Source organism: Mobula hypostoma, chromosome 10, assembly GCF_963921235.1.
Source record: "Mobula hypostoma chromosome 10, sMobHyp1.1, whole genome shotgun sequence".
Taxonomy (NCBI): Eukaryota; Metazoa; Chordata; class Chondrichthyes; order Myliobatiformes; family Myliobatidae; genus Mobula; species Mobula hypostoma.
In genome coordinates this window covers 36,030,860-36,050,816 of record NC_086106.1, presented here as the reverse complement: position 1 = coordinate 36,050,816, position 19,957 = coordinate 36,030,860, and the positions used below count along the sequence as shown (strand labels likewise).

At 47.0% G+C, this 19,957-nt stretch overlaps 1 pseudogene; it reads right to left on the bottom strand.

Moving 5' to 3' along the window:
- Positions 1 to 648: 648 nt before the first annotated feature.
- Positions 649 to 19,957, bottom strand: part of LOC134352509 (serine/threonine-protein phosphatase 2A 65 kDa regulatory subunit A alpha isoform-like) — a 54,333-nt pseudogene continuing 35,024 nt past the window's right edge.

The following is a 19,957-nucleotide window of genomic DNA, read 5'->3' as shown; positions in this document are numbered from 1 at the left end:
TGGATCTCCCCCTCCCCCTCCAACTTTCAAATCCCTTACTCACTCTTCCTTCAGTTAGTCCTGACGAAGGGTCTCGGCCTGAAACGTCGATTGTACCTCTTCCTATAGATGCTGCCTGGCCTGCTGCGTTCACCAGCAACTTTGATGTATGTTGCTTGAATTTCCAGCATCTGCAGAATTCCTGTTGTTTCAGTTTTAATTCGAGCATTTGCCACTGGATGCTGGGAATACAAGCGAAGGTGTTTTGGGAAAGGAGGAGGAGGCATGCTGGATACAAGTGACTGTCGACAGAGCAGCAAAGCTAATAACCTCACATCCTTGTTAACAGTTAAACCCATCGGATACACAATACCACTGGGTACACTACAGTCACTGAAAATAAATAGGGGGAGTAGACAGCTCGATATCTTAAGCTAAATTGAGACAGCAGAAAGACTGCAGAACCAGAATCTACAAGGCAGCTGAAATCCAGTGACACTACGTACGAGAAGTTTACATTTCCAGGGGTAATTCTTTAAAGAGTGTTGTGTATGTGGCCTGGCTACACAACAATGCTATTAATAAAAATGCTGGAGACAGGAGCGAAGTTTCATGGTTCTTTACTAGTAGAAAACGATGCAGAACACACACATACGTATCAATGTGCGCCTAATAGCGCATGCAACGACGTGTTACTACAACATAAAGCAGTCCCCATATCATACAGTCGGCTGACCCAGCTGGTGTTGTAGTGGCGTCACCCCGAGTTTGAATCCAGCCGGCTCCCCTGCACGCTTTCCATCCATGCTGGGTTACGAGCTGGTGATCTCTTTGGAAACTCACCCGGCAGAAGGCAATGGCAAACCATTGCTGTAACTTGCTTCGTACGCGGTTCCCCACTATGTCAGAGAGGCGTGGAGGGAAATCGTTCGCTAACTGGAGAAACTCCGGATGTGACGTAACTTTCCTTTTTCCTATACGGTACAAAGAGAGAATGGAAGAAGGTTTTCAAAGATGTCAGCAGCAGATCTCGTTGCAAGTCTGGAGGGCCGTTTCTTCACTCCTTTCTACGATAAGGCAAGCACTAGATAAAAAGGAAAACATGCAGATTAGATATTAAACGGAGACAAAATGGGAACGTTTCTGAAGATAATCAGAACACACATCTATCTGTAAGCTATGACGACAACTTGTGGGAATTCTAGCGATGGAGTATGTCATTTCTAAAATATTGCAAGTGAATTCATACAATTGCCAACTCTTAATTCCTGTTGCTTCAAGACCTATTCGGGCAGATGGGACTCGTCAGCTCATCTAGGAGAAGGAAAATTCTGATCTCAAACCTCCACTGCCTTGCGGCTGTACCCACTCACAGGGAAGGCTTCGGGAGTAAACCCGGAGCTGGAGTCCCTAAGGCAGTCCTACGCTGACTGACAACTCCTGTGGTGCTCCTGGTACGAAACTCAATCTGCCGTTCCTTTGGGTGCGTGCAGACGGGGAGCTTGCTACATGGGGCAACAGCTTGCTCTCCATATCGTACTGCCCAGGCTGGCGTATCTGGACAGCTGGGACACAACATCCATGGTCGACTCTGACCGACGGAGGCCTCAGTCACTGTAAGACCTATTGAATAGCACTACAGACATGCCACCTCTCCCGGATATGAATAGCGGCTCCCTGATGCCCGCAAATTATATACAATATCATGGAAATCAATCTTTTTGAGAGTGAGTGAGAGAAAGCAAGAGAGCGTGAGCGCAAAAGAGAGCGAGCCAGAGCGAAAGCAAGTGAGAGAGCGCGCGAGAAAGCAAGCGAGAGTGCTTGAGAGCGCGCGAGCAACCATGAGAGAGAGAGAGAGAGTGTGAGCGAGAGCCCGCCATGGCAGAGTGTCCCATACATCACCCCAGACTACACTAAAGTGTACCCCTGCCTAACAGGGGTCCAAATAATGACAGGGTTGCTCGCTGTACTGTTTGCAACAATGACGTTTCTCTTGCCCATGGTGGGTTAAGACTGTAAAAGACATGTTGAGGTGAGTTTAACAGAGTCATTCATTCATTAGCATAACTAACTATTTAAACTAGCTGGCTGGCTGCTAACAGCTACTCTATTGCAGGCATCCCACCTCTCCCGGAAGTCTCCCGCAAATTGATAGTGCTACCTCCCTGAAATGAGATTTTGCAGGGTGGGATGCCTGGCACTAGATTTTAACACCCGTTCCTAAACCCCAAAAATCACCTAATATAAACACAGAACTCTTTACTGAGGATTGTACTCAAAACTCTGGATTGGTTCTTAAAATATTCAGCTTACAGAAACAGGGAGGCAAGTAAGAGACAGAACTGAGAACTTCATGCTTGGCTCTGTAACAAGGTTTATAATTCTGAACAATTGGTAAATCCCTTTAACTGGAAACAGTTCCAAATATCACAGCATTGTGCCAGCACCTCGAATAACCCTCTTGCTGGTTCAGAGTTTTGAATCCATAATTTGTGTTTTATCCCCTTTAATGAACGTGCTGAGGACTGCATGTTTTCCCCTGACCCTCACTAGTTACACATGCAGATTACAAAACACACATCTTTAGTTTAAAGAGCCTTTTCTATCATCAGTGCACCTACAGCAGGAACCCAGCAGACACCCATCTTGTCGTGTGCTCATCTTCAGAGACCCAGTGACAAACTCTGGGACAATGCAGGCCACAACTGCTTGAAGGGAGAATGCTTATGCTCGTACCGAGCTGGGTCCAAAGCCACAACTTACCAGTCATAGCTTCCTGCGCAAAGTACTTTACGTCCATATCTTGGTCCTGACCCAATTTCTCCAGTATTGGTTTGAACTTGTTCTGTAAAGTGCTGTGATTTAAAAGCAATTTTTAGTACCTCTGACCTTCAAAACAAGACAGCAGCACATTCACTTAAATCTAAAGCGATACTGGATATTACCCAGATTAAAATCTCCTATTTCTGCCTCTCACACAGGCTCTCACTACCACAACTGATCGTTTACTGGCCAGATACAGGTTAGAGCTCAACTAGCAGACTATGGTCAGAAACTGCAGCTGAGCTCATTTGGGGTAGTGGATGCAAAAGGAGAATAATTTGGATGCCCCATTTTTATGCCGTTGAAGAGAGGGGGCACTGAATGCATAAACTTCCTTTTAATGCAATCCATCTGTTATTGCTTTCCACACAAATTCCAATCAAATCACAAACGCACAATTTCACAAAAATCGTTCACCGGACGGGTTGGCGGGGTGGAGATACGTCGCTACCAAAGGAGGTGTAGGGTGCTCCTTCCCTCCGCAGGCCTGCAGGTCACCCTTGGGCAAGGTGCAACACCTGCTTAAGCCCCCCCACCTGATCCGGGTCACGCGATGCCGTGGGAGCAGATGGTGGACAGTCATGTGTGCAGCCGGTGCAGATCACAAGTCCCGGTTGTACGACCACTGACGCCGGGCAGACAATCTCTGAAGAGCACTGATAATGGCTGGGGGGTCGGGGGGTCACCTCGTCTTGTAAAGACACACACGGCCCAGAAGGCGTCAATGGCACAAACCAGTTCTGCAGGACAATTTGCCAAGAACAATCGTGGCCATGGAGAGACCACGATCGCCCACGTCTCATGATGATGAAGATGGTGGTGGCGTTAACTGAAATCTCACTGTGCGGTTTTCACTTCTAACCAGGATTTATCCATCAGTGGTTGAAGGAGAGAGGGAAGATGTATTAAAGAAGATTGGAGGAGTAACCTTTTCATGCAGGAGTTGGTAGCTGAGCTGCCAAAGGAGGTGGTGGTGGTGCAGGCAGGAACAAAACCTGGACAGTCACTTGATAAACCTCTGGTTAGGTCACATTTGGAGTACTGAATTCAGCTCTGGTCTCCCCTTTAAAGGGTGTGGAGACTTTGAAGAAGGTACAGAAGATGTTTACAGGACGTTGCCTGTGATAAACCTCTGGTTCAGTCACATTTGGAGTACTGAATTCAGCTCTGGCCTCCCCTTTAAAGGGTCTGAAAAAGGTACAGAAGACATGCTGGCTGGTACTGCAGATGTTACCGGAGAGGTTGCTTTCTCCAGAGTGATGGAGTCTGAGGGAGGGACGAGCTGATAGAAGTTTACAAAATTCTGAGGCAAAGGCAGACGGCTCACAGTTGAGATGTAAGAGCCAGAAGAGAACAGCTCAAAGATGTGCCGAGGATTTGAGTACCTGGAACACACCGACGGGTCTGGTGGAACTGGATGCAGGTATGAAACAAGTGTTTATGATCCAATGAAGGGTCACGGTCTGAAACACCGACTGGTTATTCATTTCCATGGACACTGCCTGACCTGCTGAGTTCCTCCAGCGTTTTGTGTGAGCATTGAAGTATTTAAGACACTGTTAGACAGGCAAATGAACGTGCTGAGAATGGAGGATATCGGCCACGTGCGGGCAAAAGGACATGGTTCAATTAGGCGCTGCTTTATTTATAAAGTCTGCAGGTGTTGGAAACCCAGAGCAACACACACAAAATGCTGGAGGACCTCAGCAGGTCAGGTAGCACCTATGGAAATGAATAAACAGGTGACGTTTCGGGCCCAGACCCTTCGTCCGGACTGAAAAGGAAGAATTAGTTTGGCACAACATTGTGGGCCAATGGGCCTGTTCTACAGGCTCAGTGAGCAAGACAGAGGGATGTGGAGTTAGTGTGGCTGAGTGGGTTTACTATAGCAAGGAGTGATTGTCAGTATAGATGTAATGGACAAGAGGGCATGCTTCTATACAGTTCAACTGACTATATCCAGAACCCAAGCTTTGCTTGAAACACCCTCCACCATCCTCAGCCAACTTATAACCCACATTGCCAGCTTGCCAGAAGTTTTAACAATAAGGACCAGCCTCCCGTGTGGGACCCTGTCAAAGGTCTCACTGAAGTCCATGCAGACGACATATATTGCATGACACATGAACAAAATGGTTTAATTACTGTGCTAGGCTGCCAAAAGGCCACTGGGAGCTGGGGAACAGATATACAGGCAGATATGACCATGCCACACAGGAGCAAAATCAGGCCATTCAGCCCATCGAGTCTACTCTGCCATTCCATTACAGCCAATTCATTATCCCCCTCAACCCCAGTCACAGAAAGACTTAAAAATAGGGTCACTGAGTGGCTGATTTCAACTTCCCCAGTACTGAATGGAACCTCACAAAAAGGAATATTGCGCATTGCTTGGGAAAGCTGTAGTAAAATGAGGATCCAGGTCAAGCAGGAAAGTGAGGCAAACACCACAGGGGAGGGGGAGGCCTGAGGGTTAAGTTTATGCCCCTCCCCCACGCAGTACATGGAATGAGCTGCCAGAGGAACTGGTTGAGGCAGGCACATTAACAACTTCAATAAGGACAGGTACGCGGGCAGGAAAGGTTTAGAGCAAGGGTGCACAAATATTTTGGTGCCATGGATCATTACGCTAGGGGTCCATGAACCCCAGGTTGAGAACCTGAGACGATGGGACCGGCAGAGATGGTGGTCTTGGCCGGATTGGACCTGTGGGGACAAAGGACGGTGCGACTCCATCACTAAACGCCACCACAGTGGTGTCTCAACTTCCATTCCAAACTGGAGACGAAACATTCTCCACAGGCCGGGTTATAAACCCCAACTCAAATACTTACCTGGCATCTAAAACCGGTCCTATTTTCTGCAATGATTTAGCCACGTTGAAGCGAATGTTTGCCACCTGATCGCCTGCCATCTGGAGAACCGTCGGTAGCATGTGCTTTGCTGTGATTTCTTGGCCACAGGCTTCAGACAACACCTAAAAAAAAACAACAGAAAATGCAAACATTCATTCACAGCCCCGACCTTCACGAAGCAAGACTGAAGAAAAGGTCATCGATCTGATTTGTGCGACACTCAGAATGTATTTTGCCCCATGATAAAAAGGCATAGTCCACGCTGGCACCAATGATCATCCGCAAGGAGAGAGATGAGGTCCTGCAACAGAGATTTACAGATCAATAGACAAGTTGTAAAGAAGAAGTGCTGGTATATTGTAATCGCTGGACTACCCCTTCTGCCATGTACGAGCGAGTTTAGAAACAGGAAGGCAGGACGGCTGAAATGTACAGACAAAGTGTGGGTGCAGATCAGACAGCATCACTGGGATCTCTTCCATGGCAAGGTGACATGAACCAAGAGGGAACCAGGATTATAAGACGCAAGAGCAGAATTCGGCTATCGAGTCAAATATGATGGCAGAATATAGCATTAGTGGTCAGACTCTTGGCACTGTGGAGGATCAGAGGAATCTTGGGGTCTGAGTCCAAAGGACACTCAAAGCTGCTACGCAGGTTGACTCTGTGGTTAAGGAAGCATACGGTGCATTGGCCTTCATCAATCGTGGGATTGAGTTTAAGAGCCGAGAGGTAATGTTACAGCTATATAGGACCCTGGTCAGACCCCACTTGGAGTACTGTGCTCAGTTCTGGTCGCCTCACTACAGGAATGACGTGGAAGCCACAGAAAGGGTGCAGAGGAGATTTACAAGGATGTTGCCTGGATTGGGGAGCATGCTTTATGAGAATAGGTTGAGTGAACTCGGCCTTTTCTCTTTGCAGTGACGGAGGATGAGAGGTGACCTGATAGAGGTGAACAAGATAATGAGAAGTATTGATTGCGTGGATAGTCAGGGCCTTTTTCCCAGGGCTGAAATGGCCAGAACGAGAGGGCATAGTTTTAAGGTGCTTGGGAGTGGGTACAGAGGAGATGTCAGGGGTAAATGAGGTGGAGGATAAATGCGTGGCTGAGGGATTGGAGCAGGGGGCAGGGATTTAGATTTCTGGATCATTGGGACCTCTCATGGGGCAGGTGTGCCCTGTACAAAAAGGACAGGTTGCACTTCAATCTGAGGGGGACCAATATCCTGGCAGGGAGGTTTGCTAAGGCTACTGCGAGTTTAAACTAGAATGGTTGGGGGCTGGCAACCGAACTGAAGAGACTAGGGAAGAGGGGGTTGGCTCACAAATAGAGAAAGCTTGTAGACAGTGCGAGAGGGAGGATAGGCAGGTGATAGAGAAAGGATGATCTCAGACCGAATGTTTGAGATACGTCTATTTTAACGCAAGGAGTGTTGTGAGCAAAGCGGATGAGCTTAGAGCGTGGATCAGTACTTGGAGATATGATGTGGTGGCCATTAGAGACTTGGATGGCTCAGGGACAGGAATGGTTACTTCAATTGCTGGGTTTTAGATGTTTCAACAAGGACAGGGAGGGAGGCAAAAGAGGTGGGGGCGAGGCACTTTTGATCAGAGATAGTGTCACAGCTGCAGGAAAGGTGGACGCCATGGAGGGATTGTCTACGGGGTCTCTGTGGGTGGAGGTTAGGAACAGGAAGGGGTCAATAACTTTACTGGGTGTTTTTCATAGGCCGCCCAATAGTAACAGGGATATCGAGGAGCAGATAGGGAAACAGATCCTGGAAAGGTGTAATAATAACAGAGTTGTCATGATGGGAGGCTTTAATTTCCCAAATATCGATTGGCGTATCCCAAGAGCAAGGGGTTTAAGATGGGGTGGAATTTGTTAGGTGTGTTCAGGAAGGTTTCTTGACACAATATGTAGATAAGCCTACAAGAGAAGAGGCTGTACTTGATCTGGTATTGGGAAATGAACCCGGTCAGGTGTCAGGTCTCTCAGTGGGAGAGCATTTTGGAGATAGTGATCATAATTCTGTCTCCTTTACCATAGCATTGGAGAGGGATAGGAGCAGACAAGTTAGGGAAATGTTTAATTGGAGCAAGGGGAAATATGAGGCTATCAGGCAGGAAACTGGAAACAGATGCTCTTAGGGAAAAGTATGGACGAAATGTGGCAAATGTTCAGGGGATGTTTGTGTGGAGCTCTGCATGGGTAAGTTCCGATGAGACAGGGACGTTATGGTAGGGTACAGGAACCGTGGTGTACAAAGGCTGTAATAAATCTAGTCAAGAAGAAAAGAAAAGCTTACAAAAGGTTCAGAGAGCTAGGCAATGTTAAAGATCTAGAAGGTTATAAGGCTAACAGGAAGGAGCTTAAGAAGGAAATTAGGAGAGCCAGAAGAGGCCATGAGAAGGCCTTGGCAGGCAGGGTTAAGGAAAACCCCAAGGCATTCTACAAGTATGTGAAGAGCAAGAGGATAAGACGTGAAAGAATAGGACCTATCAAGTGTGACAGTGGGAAAGTATGTATGGAACCGGAGGAAATAGCAGAGGTACTTAATAAATATTTTACTTCCGTATTCACTATGGAAAAGGATCTTAGTGATTGTCGTGATGACTTGCAGCAGACTGAAAAGCTTGAACATGTAGATATTAAGAAAGAGGATGTGCTGGAGCTTTGGGAAAGCATCAAGTTGGATAAGTCGCCAGGACCGGATGAGATGTACCCCAGGCCACTGTGGGAGGCGAGGGAGATTGCTGAGTCTCTGGTGATGATCTTTGCATCATCAACGGGGACGGGAGAAGTTCTAGAGGATTGGAGGGTTGCCGATGTTGTTCCTTTATTCAAGAAAGGGAGTAAAGATAGCCCTGGAAGTCATAGACCAGTGAGTCCTACCTCAGTAAGTTGATGGAGAAGATCCTGAGAGGCAGGATTTATGAACATTTGGAGAGGTATAACATGATTAGGAATAGTCAGTATGGCTTTGACAAGGGCAGGTCAAGCCTCACGAGCCTGATTTAATTTTTTGAGGATGTGACTAAACACAATGATGAAAGAAGAGCAGTAGATGTAGTTTATATGGATTTCAGCAAGGCATTTAATAAGGTACCCCATGCAAGGTTTATTCAGAAAGTAAGGAGGCATGGGATCCAAGGGGACATTGCTTTGTGGATCCAGAACTGGCTTGCCCACAGAAGGCAAAGAGTGGTTGTAGGCAGGTCATATTCTGCATGGAGGTCGGCCTCAGAGATCTGTTCTGGGACCCTTACTCTTCGTGATTTTTATAAATGACCTGGATGAGGAAGTGGAAGTGGAGGGATGGCTCAGTAAGTTTGCTGAGACACAAAGGTTGGAGGTGTTGTGGGTAGTGTAGAGGGCTGTCAGAGGTTAGAGCGGGTCATTGATAGGATGCAAAACTGGGCTGAGAAGTGGCAGATGGAGTTCAACCCAGATAAGTGTGAAGTGGTTCATTTTGGTAGGTCAAATATGATGGCAGAATATAGCATTAGTGGTAAGACTCTTGGCAGTGTGGAGGATCAGAGGGATCTTGGGGTCCGAGTCCATAGGATGCTCAAAGCTGCTGCGCAGGTTGACTCTGTGGTTAAGAAGGCATACAGTGTATTGGCCTTCATCAATCATGGAACTGAATTTAGAAGCCGAGAGGTAATGTTGCAGCTATATGGGACCCTGGTCAGACCCCACTTGTAGTACTGTGGTCGCCTCACTACAAGAAGAATGTGGAAGCCATAGAAAGGGTGCAGAGGAGATTTACAAGGATGTTGCCTGGACTGGGGAGCAGGACTTATGAGAATGGGTTGAGTGAACTCGGCCTTTTCTCCTTGGAGCGATGGAGGATGAGAGGTTACCTGATACAGGTGTGTAAGATGATGAGAGGCATTGATCGTGTGGATAGTCAGAGCCTTTTTCCCAGCTCTGAAATGGTTGCCACAAGAGGACACAGGTTTAAGGTGCTGGGGAGTAGGTACAGAGGAAATGTCAGGGGTGAGTTTTTTACTCAGAGAGTGGTGAGTGTGTGGAATGGGCTACCGGCATCGGTGGTGGAGCCAGATATGATGGAGTTTTTTAAGAGACTTTTGGATAGGTACATGGAGCTTAGAAAAATAGAGGGTATTGGTTAGCCGAGCTAGTTCTCAGGTAAGGACATGTTCGGCACAGCTTTGTGGGCCGAAGGGCCTGTATTGTGCTGTAGGTTTTCTTTGTTTCTATGAGTCCCCTCTGCCATTCCATCATGGCTGATTTATTTTTCCTCCCAACCCCATTCTTCTGCCTCCTCCCGTATCCTTTCACACCCTTAACAAATCAAGAATCTATCACCGTCCACTTTAAATATACTCAATGACTTGGCCTCCAAAGCCGTCTGTGGCAATGAATTCCACCGATTCAGTATTCTGTGGCTAAAGAAATTCCTCCTCACCTCTGCTCTAAAGGGACGTCCTTCTATTCTGAGGCTGTGCCCTCTGGTCCCAGACTCTTGCACTATTGGAAACCGCCTCTGTGCGTCCCTTTTATCCATACCTTTGCTCGAGCACTTTGGGAGGGTTTAAGCTAGTAAGGCAGCAGGGCTGGGACACAGAATACTAGTGTAGCAGGTGTTGAGTCAGAATTCCATGTCAAACTAACTAAACAGGCTGGTCCAGTAAACAGAGCAGGCAGAAATAAGTGGGAAAGCACGAGAGGGCTGGGAGGTTTAACCACATGTTTCTGAACATAGAAATTCACAGCATATTACAAGCCCTTCGGCCCACAATGTTGTGCCGACCACGTAACCTACTCCAGAAACTGCTTAGAATTTCCCTAGCACAGCAGTCCCCAACCACCGGGCTGCGGACCGGTACCAAGCCACAAAGCATGTGCTACCGGGCTGCGAGGAAACGATATGTTTTGGCGATAGGAGTCGCTGCACCTTTCCTCATTCCCTCTCACTCACTGTTCAGCTTGAACACACGCGAGGTCATTACTCGCACGTCATCCATGTCAGCACGGGAATAAGATCAACTCCTCGAGCTTGCAAATGACGGCGGGCTGAAAAGCATGTTTGACATAACATCTCTACTGGCATTCTGGATCAAAGTCAAGGCTAAATATCCTGAGATAGCCATGAAAGCACTGAAAACGGTGCTTCCACTTCCAACATATCTCTGCAATGAATGCAACGAAAACTAAAGTGCGGAATAGACTGGACATAAGGAACCCCCTTCGAGTATCGCTGACTCCCGTCAGCCCGTGATAGGACCATCTTGTTGCAGGGAAACAAGCCCAGGGCTCCCACTGATTCAGCAATATTGGTGTGTTGCAATGATTTTATATGTTCATGCGGGGAAAATAGGTACTGTGTGTTTAACATCCAAACGTTACTTAAAATGTTTTGATGCTATTGATTTATAAGTGACTTGTAGAACCATACAACAATTACAGCACGGAAACAGGCCATCTCGGCCCTTCTAGTCCGTGCCGAACTCTTCTCTCACCTAGTCCCACCGACCTGCACTCAGCCCATAACCCTCCATTCCTTTCCTGTCCATATACTGATCCAGTTTTTCTTTAAATGATAATATCGAACCTGCCTCTACCACTTCTACTGGAAGTTCGTTCAACACTTACTTCAAGTTCCCCTGTCCTCTCCGATAATTGACTTATCACGATATTCACGCGAAGAAAATATGCGCTGTGTGTTTAATATTAAAATTCGTTAGATAAATCCTTTTAGAAATGAAATTGAGTGTATTAGCCACTTATCACCTATATTCTGGTCATGATTAACACCCCCTCCCCCCGAACAGAATCGCCAAAACCGATTTGCAGAAAAAAAATCGGCACGTACACGCATGCACGCTGGTGCCCACACAAGGCTTCATGGTCCTGGTAGTTTTTCCTCGGGGTAAACACAACGTATTTGACAGCTACTCTTGACCATCGGCAACCCTACCCACCCCCCGCCGGTCGGCCGGTCCGCAAGAATATTGTCAATATTAAACCGGTCCGCAGTGCAAATAATGTTGGGGACCCCTGCCCTAGCGCATAGCCCTCTATTTTTCTAAGCTCCATGCTCCCAAGAGGCTCTTAAAAGGCCCTATTGTATCCCCTTCCACCACTGCCCCTGGCAGTGCATTCCACGCACCCACCACTCTCTGCGTGAAAAACTTACCCCCGACATCCCCTTGTAACTACTTCCAAGCACCTTAAAAGTACGCCCTCTCGTTCTAGCCATTTCAGCCCTGGGAAAAAGCCTCTGACTATCCACGTGATCAACGCCTCTCATTATCTTGTACACCTCTTTCAGGTCAGCTCTCATCCTCCGTTGCTCCAAGGAGAAAAGGCCAAGTTCACTCAACCTATTCTCATAAAACACGCCCTCCAATCCAGGCTTCATGCTTGTAATTCTTCTCAGCACTCTCTATATAGTATCCACATCCTTCCTGTCGTGAGGTGACCACAACTGAACACAGTACTCCAAGTGGGGTCTGACCGAGGTCTTATATAGCTGTAACATTTTGATGCACTATCAATAACTCCGAAAGACTGGAAGTAGAGTAAATATTGAAAGGCTTTTATTAGCAGTAAAATGTGATCTCCATCATGCTGAGTGTCTGCTCTTGGACTGAGAGGAGGAGCAGTGACACAATCGCCTTTATTGAGGGGTCTGTGGGAGGAGCCACAGGAGCAGTCAGCAGAGGGACGTGTCCAGACAGGTAACCCAGTTACAACATATATATATGGTTTACCACACATTACCTCACAGCTCTTGAACTCACTCGCACGGTTGATGAATGCCAGCACACCATGCGCCTTCTTAACAACACTGTCAACCTGTGCAACAGCTTTGAGTGTCCTATGAACACGGACCCCAAGATCTCTCAGATCCTCCACAATGCCCAGCATCTTACCATTGATATTATATTCTGGTTTTAACAGAGAACTCAGGTGATCTGGCCAATGATCAGTACAGGGATTATATTATTCCTGTAAGTATAGGAACATGGTTGAGGGATGGGAGCACAACGTTCTGGGTTACAGATGCCCTAGGGACAGGGGGAAGGGTTTGAGTGTTACGCTAATCAGGGAAAGCATTACAAGTGATTGCTGAAGCTGGAATCTAGAGCGACAAACAAATTCAATGGAGCAGATCTGTGGGAGGAAAGCAGACTGGATCAAAACCCTGCATCAGGGACTGGTGGGGGGGGACAGTGGAATAGTGGGGAGAAAGGAGTCTGAGGTGACTGGTACACAGATGGCAGGAGAGGAGCGAAGGAGGAGCAGAGACAGTGACAGGTGGAGGACGATGGGGGGAACGAGGAAATAACATCGCGAGGGAGATGGAACAAGGTCGGGATAGTGTGAAGGAGGAGACTTGCCAGGATGCTGCCTGCATTAGAGAGCGTGTCTTATGAGGAAAGGTTGAGTGAGTTGGGGCTTTTTCTGTTTGGAGTGAAGGAGGATGAGAGGTGTGGATGGAGTGGACAGCCAGAGACTTTTCCCCAAGGCAGAAATGGCCAATACCAGAGGCATAATTTTGAGGTGATTGGAGGAAGGTACAGAGGTAAGATTTTTGTTTCACACACACAGAGTGGGTGGGAGTGTGGAATGCCCCGCCAGGCGTGATGGTAGAGGCAGATACATTAGGGGCATTTGACAAATTCTTAGATAGGCACACAGATGATAGAAAAATGGAGGGCTATGTAGGAGGGAATGGTTAGATTGATCTCAGAGCAGGTTAAAAGATCAGCACAGCACTTTAACACAGTGCTTTAACGTTCTATGTTCTAGGTACAATTGCTCTGCCTAGTTTGCCAACTAACCAATGCACCATCATTAGCACTAACACCGCAAGACAAAGCTCACATTTTTATGTCATCTGCTAAACTTCTAGCCACATCCAAATCATTTACAGGAGAGTTCCAGCACAGATTCCTGTGGTATGCCACGGGGTAATCACAAAAGCCGATCAGCAAATCAACTTTGAACCCAATTTGTCAAGTTACTTCGGATCCCTCGGTCTCTTGCTCGTTTGGGGATCTTGTCAAAAGATTTACCGAAGTCCCTGTAGACAACACCAGCTGCACTAGTACACCCGTAACTCCAAGAAACTCAAATTGGCCGACAGAATCACCACTTGCACGCTGACCATTTCTGATGAAGCTCTGCCCAAGTGCAGCTGAATCCCGTCCCTCAGGACTTTTTACAACTACCTTTCCACCACTGATGTTAGATTCACAGCTCTGTAGTTACCAGTTGCTGCCTTCGTCGAAGAAAGGCACCGTACTGCTGGGATCCAGTTACCTGGCACCTGTTCTGTGACAATTTAGGATTTTAATCTACTAGGATCCTTGGAACACACACAAATTGCTGGAGGAACTCTGCAGGCCAGGCAGCATCGATGGAAAAGAGTACAGTCGACATTTCCAGCCGAGACCCCTTCGGCAGGAGTGGAGAAAAAAGATGAGTAGATTTAAAAGTTCGGTGGGGCGGGGGGAAGGTGAGTGGAGAAAGAAATACAAGGTGCTGGGTGAAACCAGGAGTGGGGAGGGATGAAGTAAAGAGCTGAGCAGATATCACAGAGTGAGAGAAGGTTTCACCGACTCCCGTCGAAAGGAAGCAGAGATCACGGAGGGGGAGCAGTGAGTGAGGGGTTCACTGAACTCTCGAAGCTCAGCCCTTCCTTCCCATAACAGCCAAGGATACATTTCATCAGGCCTTGGAAACATATCCGTATCCAACTCCACTAAAGACTCCTAATACATCGGCTTCTTGCCCTGTTTGAGTTTTCCAGCCATGTCCTTCTCTCAAACAACAGGAATTCTGCAAATGCTGGAAATTCAAGCAACACACATAGAAGTTGCTGATGAACGCAGCAGGCCAGTCGACGTTTCAGGCCGAGACCCTTCGTCCTTCTCTCACTCTGTTCCTCACAAAGTTTTCCTGGATCCCCACTCCTTTGGGCCATTCACTTTGAAATCGTTCGTGCTGATATCAGAGAAGTTGAGGTTCTGTACTGCTATAACCTGATAACTCGTACAACTGTGTTTTGCCTTTCTCCTTCGTATCCAGGACATCTTTGAGGAGCGATGCCTCAAAAAGGTGGCATCCATGGTGAAGGACCCCGCCACCCAGGACATGCCCTCTTCTCGCTGCGACCCTCAGGAAGGAGGCACAGAAGCCTGAAAGCACACACTCAGCGATTCAAGAACAGTCTCTTCCCCTCTGCCATTTCTGAATGGACACTGAACCCATGCTCTACTTCACTACTTTTTATTTCTGTTTCCGCACCATTATTTTATATATTTACTGTAATTCACAGTTTTCTCTGTTATTATGTGTTGCACTGTACTGCTGCCACAAAGACAGCAAATTTCACGACATTATGCCGGAGACGTTAAACCTGATTCTGATTTCCTTGCTTCTGTACCTCATGCTGAATACTGGGAGAGCTGTCACATGTGACCACTCCTAGGGACTACCTGTACACTGTTACTTGAAGCTCTTTTTGCATATTCCTCCAAGGAATGTGTGGGCATCACAGGTTGAAGTGGTATTTAATTCCTTTGTGGTGGGCTGCAGTCCTTGAGGTGTGGGTGCACCCACAATGCAGTTAGGGTGGGTGATCCAGGGTTCTGACCCAGTCAGTGTCAATGCCCTGGTTCAGATTTTTACTGCTATGCTGTCGGCATTTCATTTTAGCAGTTCTGTAAGAGCAATCTGTTCTGCTTTCAGCCTGTTTGGGTCCGAGCTCAGGAATGAGGTGTCATCCAATCAGGATGGTAGAATTGGGAGAAGGTGCTAGAGAATGCTGGGCAGAGAGTTCTTTGTTCTTTCTTTCCTTCAATAACTGTTTGCTCAAGTTAACATTCTTAAATATACTCCTGAATAATTCTATGCAGTGTACAATCTGTTATTTTTTGCTGACAGGCGATTGCCAGGGACAGTAAATCACACAGCATTCACACAAACCGGGGTTTTGGTAGGTGAGACATCCCAACCTCACGGATTTTGCGGGACCAAAGTCACATACGCCTTAGATGTACGAAGCCTGAAGTTTCTCCCCGCGGAGTCCAGTGGCTGTTTGCGAGGGGCTAACAGGCTGCATTTCCAGAGACGCCCAGTAAAAAGGGGGTTTCAGAAGTAATGGCAATATATTTCCAAGTCCGGTTGGTGTGCAGCTTGCAGGTAATATTCCAATGTTTTGCTATTCTTGGCTGTTTACATCAAGTTCAAGTTTAATTGTCATTCATGAATACCCATGAATACATCCAAACGAAACAGTGTTCTTTCAGGGTCAAGGTACAAAACACAGTACCAACAGTCATACACAGCACGTGACACATATAGCAGTAAAATATAGTCACACAACAAATATAGTCCAAGTCCCTGAGTCCATGAATGTTGCAGCAGTCTGTAGTCGAACACGTACATCCTGCCTTCGGCCAAGCAAACACTTGTGGGGAGAGGGACAGCACCAACATTAGCATAAACGCTGTGCTACGTCACCTCCAGCGCCAACTCTTGATGCCTCTCTCCTGGGCGGCTGCAAACAGGCGGTCCCATGGCTTGAGGCTACATCCGCTCACCCTGCAGGGGTGTCAGTCACCCCTGCTGCCAGCCCCTGCAGTCTGCAATAAATCAGAAGACCAGACTTGCAGCATTACACATTAACAATGCCGAACAGGGTTTTGCAATCACGAGAAAAGAGACTAAGACAATTGCTGGCTGCCAGTCTGCACGCCAACCACATTGCTGACTCTCTGATGCGGGGAGAGTGCGATCTGCCCCAAGTCCAGCTTCTTCAGTTTCTACGCCGATGGGGTAGGCCCGCAGCACTCTTTAAGTGCTTAACTTCCAGCAGGGTCTTGAGATCGTAAAGAAATAAATAAAAGACAATAACACCTTCGGCTGGCCCAGTAGAACCCGCCGCGCCCCAGCACACCGCCAGCTGACTGGAAGTTCACCAGTAGAGGCTTGTGGATTAGTAAGGAGTGTCCCAGAATGTCCTCCTCCTCGATATTTCAGTAATAAATCAATATTACGGTGCCATGCCCACCACACCATTCACTGAGTGAATCGTTCAGCCATTCAACCCTCTCTATGACAGTAACAATCACCCTCCTGTGAGCTCATTTGCTTTACTAGTAACGTTGCTTACACCAAAATAAATATAATCTTGCATTTCTTATCAGACTGAGGTTTGCTCTCCTTACTGGGCTCGCTTTGTTTCCCTTCGATATTTAACTGCACTGCCACCTCAACTGTAAATGTGGCCTGTGGCCCATCCCTATGAGTTTGAATCCCAGCGAGCACTCCCGCAGGATGTTCGCCCTGTTTTGGTCCAGCCCGCGCAGGCATATCTTTCTGAGGTGTTCCTGCTGATCCAGAGGTCTAAAGTTCAAAGTACATTGCTACCAAAGTATGAGATCCATATACAAGCAGGAGCTTCGTCTTCTTGCAGGCAGCCATAAAGCAAAGAAACACAAGAGAATCCATGGAAAAAGAATCCCATGCACCAAAGACTGTCAGACAAGCAATGTGCCCAGAAAGAACAAATCGGGCAAACAAGAATAAAAAAATAGTAAACCAGTAAGACACAGAACATGAACCGCAGGGTCACCGAAATTAGGTCCACAGGCAGGGAGCCAGTTCAGATCAGTAGATGGCTGCAGGCCACAGCAATGGAGTCAGTTCCGTGCTGAGAGAAGTGAAACCAGTCCAGGGGCCCAATGGTTGCAGTCCACAGCCAAGGAGCCAGTTCAGCATGTTATCTGAGCCAGGGGCCCAATGGTCGCAGGACACAGCCAGCAAGTCAATTCAGTGCAGAGACAAGTGCTGACGGGAACAGTCGGTTCACTGCTGAGGTGTGTAAAGCCTCACAGAGAAGTTAGTCTTTCCCCCTGCGACTCTTTAAACTTTTTAACCTGGCTCGTTGCTGAAATTGACTGAACACCACTTCATTTTCCCCTCTCAGGCCACTCTCATCCAACCTGAAGTCCACTCCCAGCAATGGCCGCGGCCGCTGCACCTGCATTCTTGAGAGTCCAGCTTGCCAAATCCTTGAGGATACCGCAAAAACGCCAGGTCGTGCAGACCTCTCGACACCCTCCAGAACCTATCAAGCTCCACTTTAAATATACCCAATTACTTGGCCTCCCATCGCCGCCTGTGGCGATGAATTCCGTAGACTCACCACGCTCCGGCTAAAGAAATTCTTCATCTCCGTTCTGAAGGGATATCCCTTTGTTCCAAAGGCTGTGCCCTCCAGTCCTAGACTCACCCACTTTTAGAAACATCAATCTTATCTAGGCATTTCAACTGAATCTCTCCCTCACCTTGTCCAAACTCCAGCAAAGCCCAGGCCCATCAAATAAATCCAGGGAAAGAAGTTAATTCTGCATCTGGAATGACTGTTGGGGCCTTCAATTACACTTGTATATTGAAACTAGTTGCATCAAAAAACTTAAAATTCCCTCAGCCAGATAGTGTATAATGTCCATTTCAAGGTACTCAGATCTCTGAGCAAAAGACAGAGCCATAGTCCACTACAGCACAGAAACAGACCCTTGTGAAATAAAACTTGAAATCTGTAAGCCATCTGGTGGGTCAACAGGTCATTAAATCAGTTGTCCTTCAGCTAACACTATCAGTCCATTTTCACAGGGACGGTTAGGAACTCTGCTCCACAAAATCATAAAAAGTCTCGCCCTCAACTCAATTTTTACTCCAGACACCTTGCAGATTAAACACAAAACACCACTACACCTCAGCAAATAACGCAAGCACAGAAGCTCGTATCAAGCAGATGTCAATATTGGAAGGAGAAGCTTTGGCAAAGTGTTAATTGATTTTTGGCAGAATCTAATCATTCACAAAGAATATATTAAAAGAACATTTTAAACAAATCCATAATATTTTTGTTAAATTCTTTATTCTTTAGTGTGTGTTCTAACTGTACGTTTTATTCATGAAATATTTTAGCAGCTTGTGAAGTGTAATGGAAGTATTGTCAAAGTTATACTCACGTTAATGCAGAACAGGGTGGTCATTCTGTGATGGTAGTTGGGGTCACTGGCCATGGCAAGTACTTTCGGCACAATGGTGGATTCTGCCCAGTCTTTGCCAAACTTCTCCACCAACTTGGTCAAGTTGTTGGTCGCGGCCTCGCGAATGGCGTACACTGCAAGACAGCATTCACAGGTCAAGAAATGATCTGATCGCTGTTACTACTTGATTTTCAAATACGTACCTTGCTGATAAAATACAAAGTTCCGAAATGAAATGCTCGTACCACCTTCTTCAAAGTGTCAACCTGTTCCATACCAAGTTACACACAGTGGAGGAAATTATGCACTTGGAAAGTAGCATTTTAATATACTTATCTATTATTGATTATTTATTGAGATACAGCGTGGAACAGGCCCTTCTTGCCCTGTGAGCCACCCCCGATTAACCCTAGCCTAATTACAGGACAATTTACAATGTCCAGTTAACCTACCAACCAGTACGTCTCTGGGAGGAAACAGGAGTACCCGGAGGAAACCCACGCTGTCAGGCTGAGAACGTATAAACTCTTCACAGGTGGCAGTGGGAATCGAACCCAATTGCAAAGTGTTGCACTAACCAGTATCGCCCCATTAGATACTTAAAAAATACTTTGAATAGATTACCATTATTTATTACCTAGTAGTCTCATTGGTCATTGTAAACTGCCCTGTGATGAGGCGAGGGTTAAATCGGCCGGTTGCTGGGCAATGCATCTCATTGGGCCTGTTCCATGCTATTCTCGAATAATTAAATAAATAAACGTATCGGTCAAAGTCAAGTCTGTTTCTTGTTGCCATGTGTAGAAGTGTACGACAAGATTGCTTGCAGCAGTAATAACTGGGGGGGGAGGGGGGCACCAGTGTTTGAACTATGATGGTATTGGACATTGGGCAGGAACCTGGGAGTACAAACTGGGATGAATGCACTCAGAAACACACAATTGAAATGTGGAAGTCATTTTGGGCTTCACTTGGATGGGGCTCTGCAGAGTTTTGTCCCACTGAGACGGGGAAAGAACAGAAGGGTGAAGGAGCCATGCTTGACAAGAGACGCGCAACAGCTCGTCCAGAAGCGTAGGATGCAAAGATCAGCCTGGGCTCCAGAGGGTTACAATGTGGCCAGTAAGAGAGTGAAGAATGGACTTTGGAGAACTAGGAGGGGCCACGAGAAGGACTTGGCGAGTTGGATTCAGGAAAACATACTTGAAGAACAGGAGGATGGCCAGAGTGAGAGTCTGGGCCAGCCAGAGCTA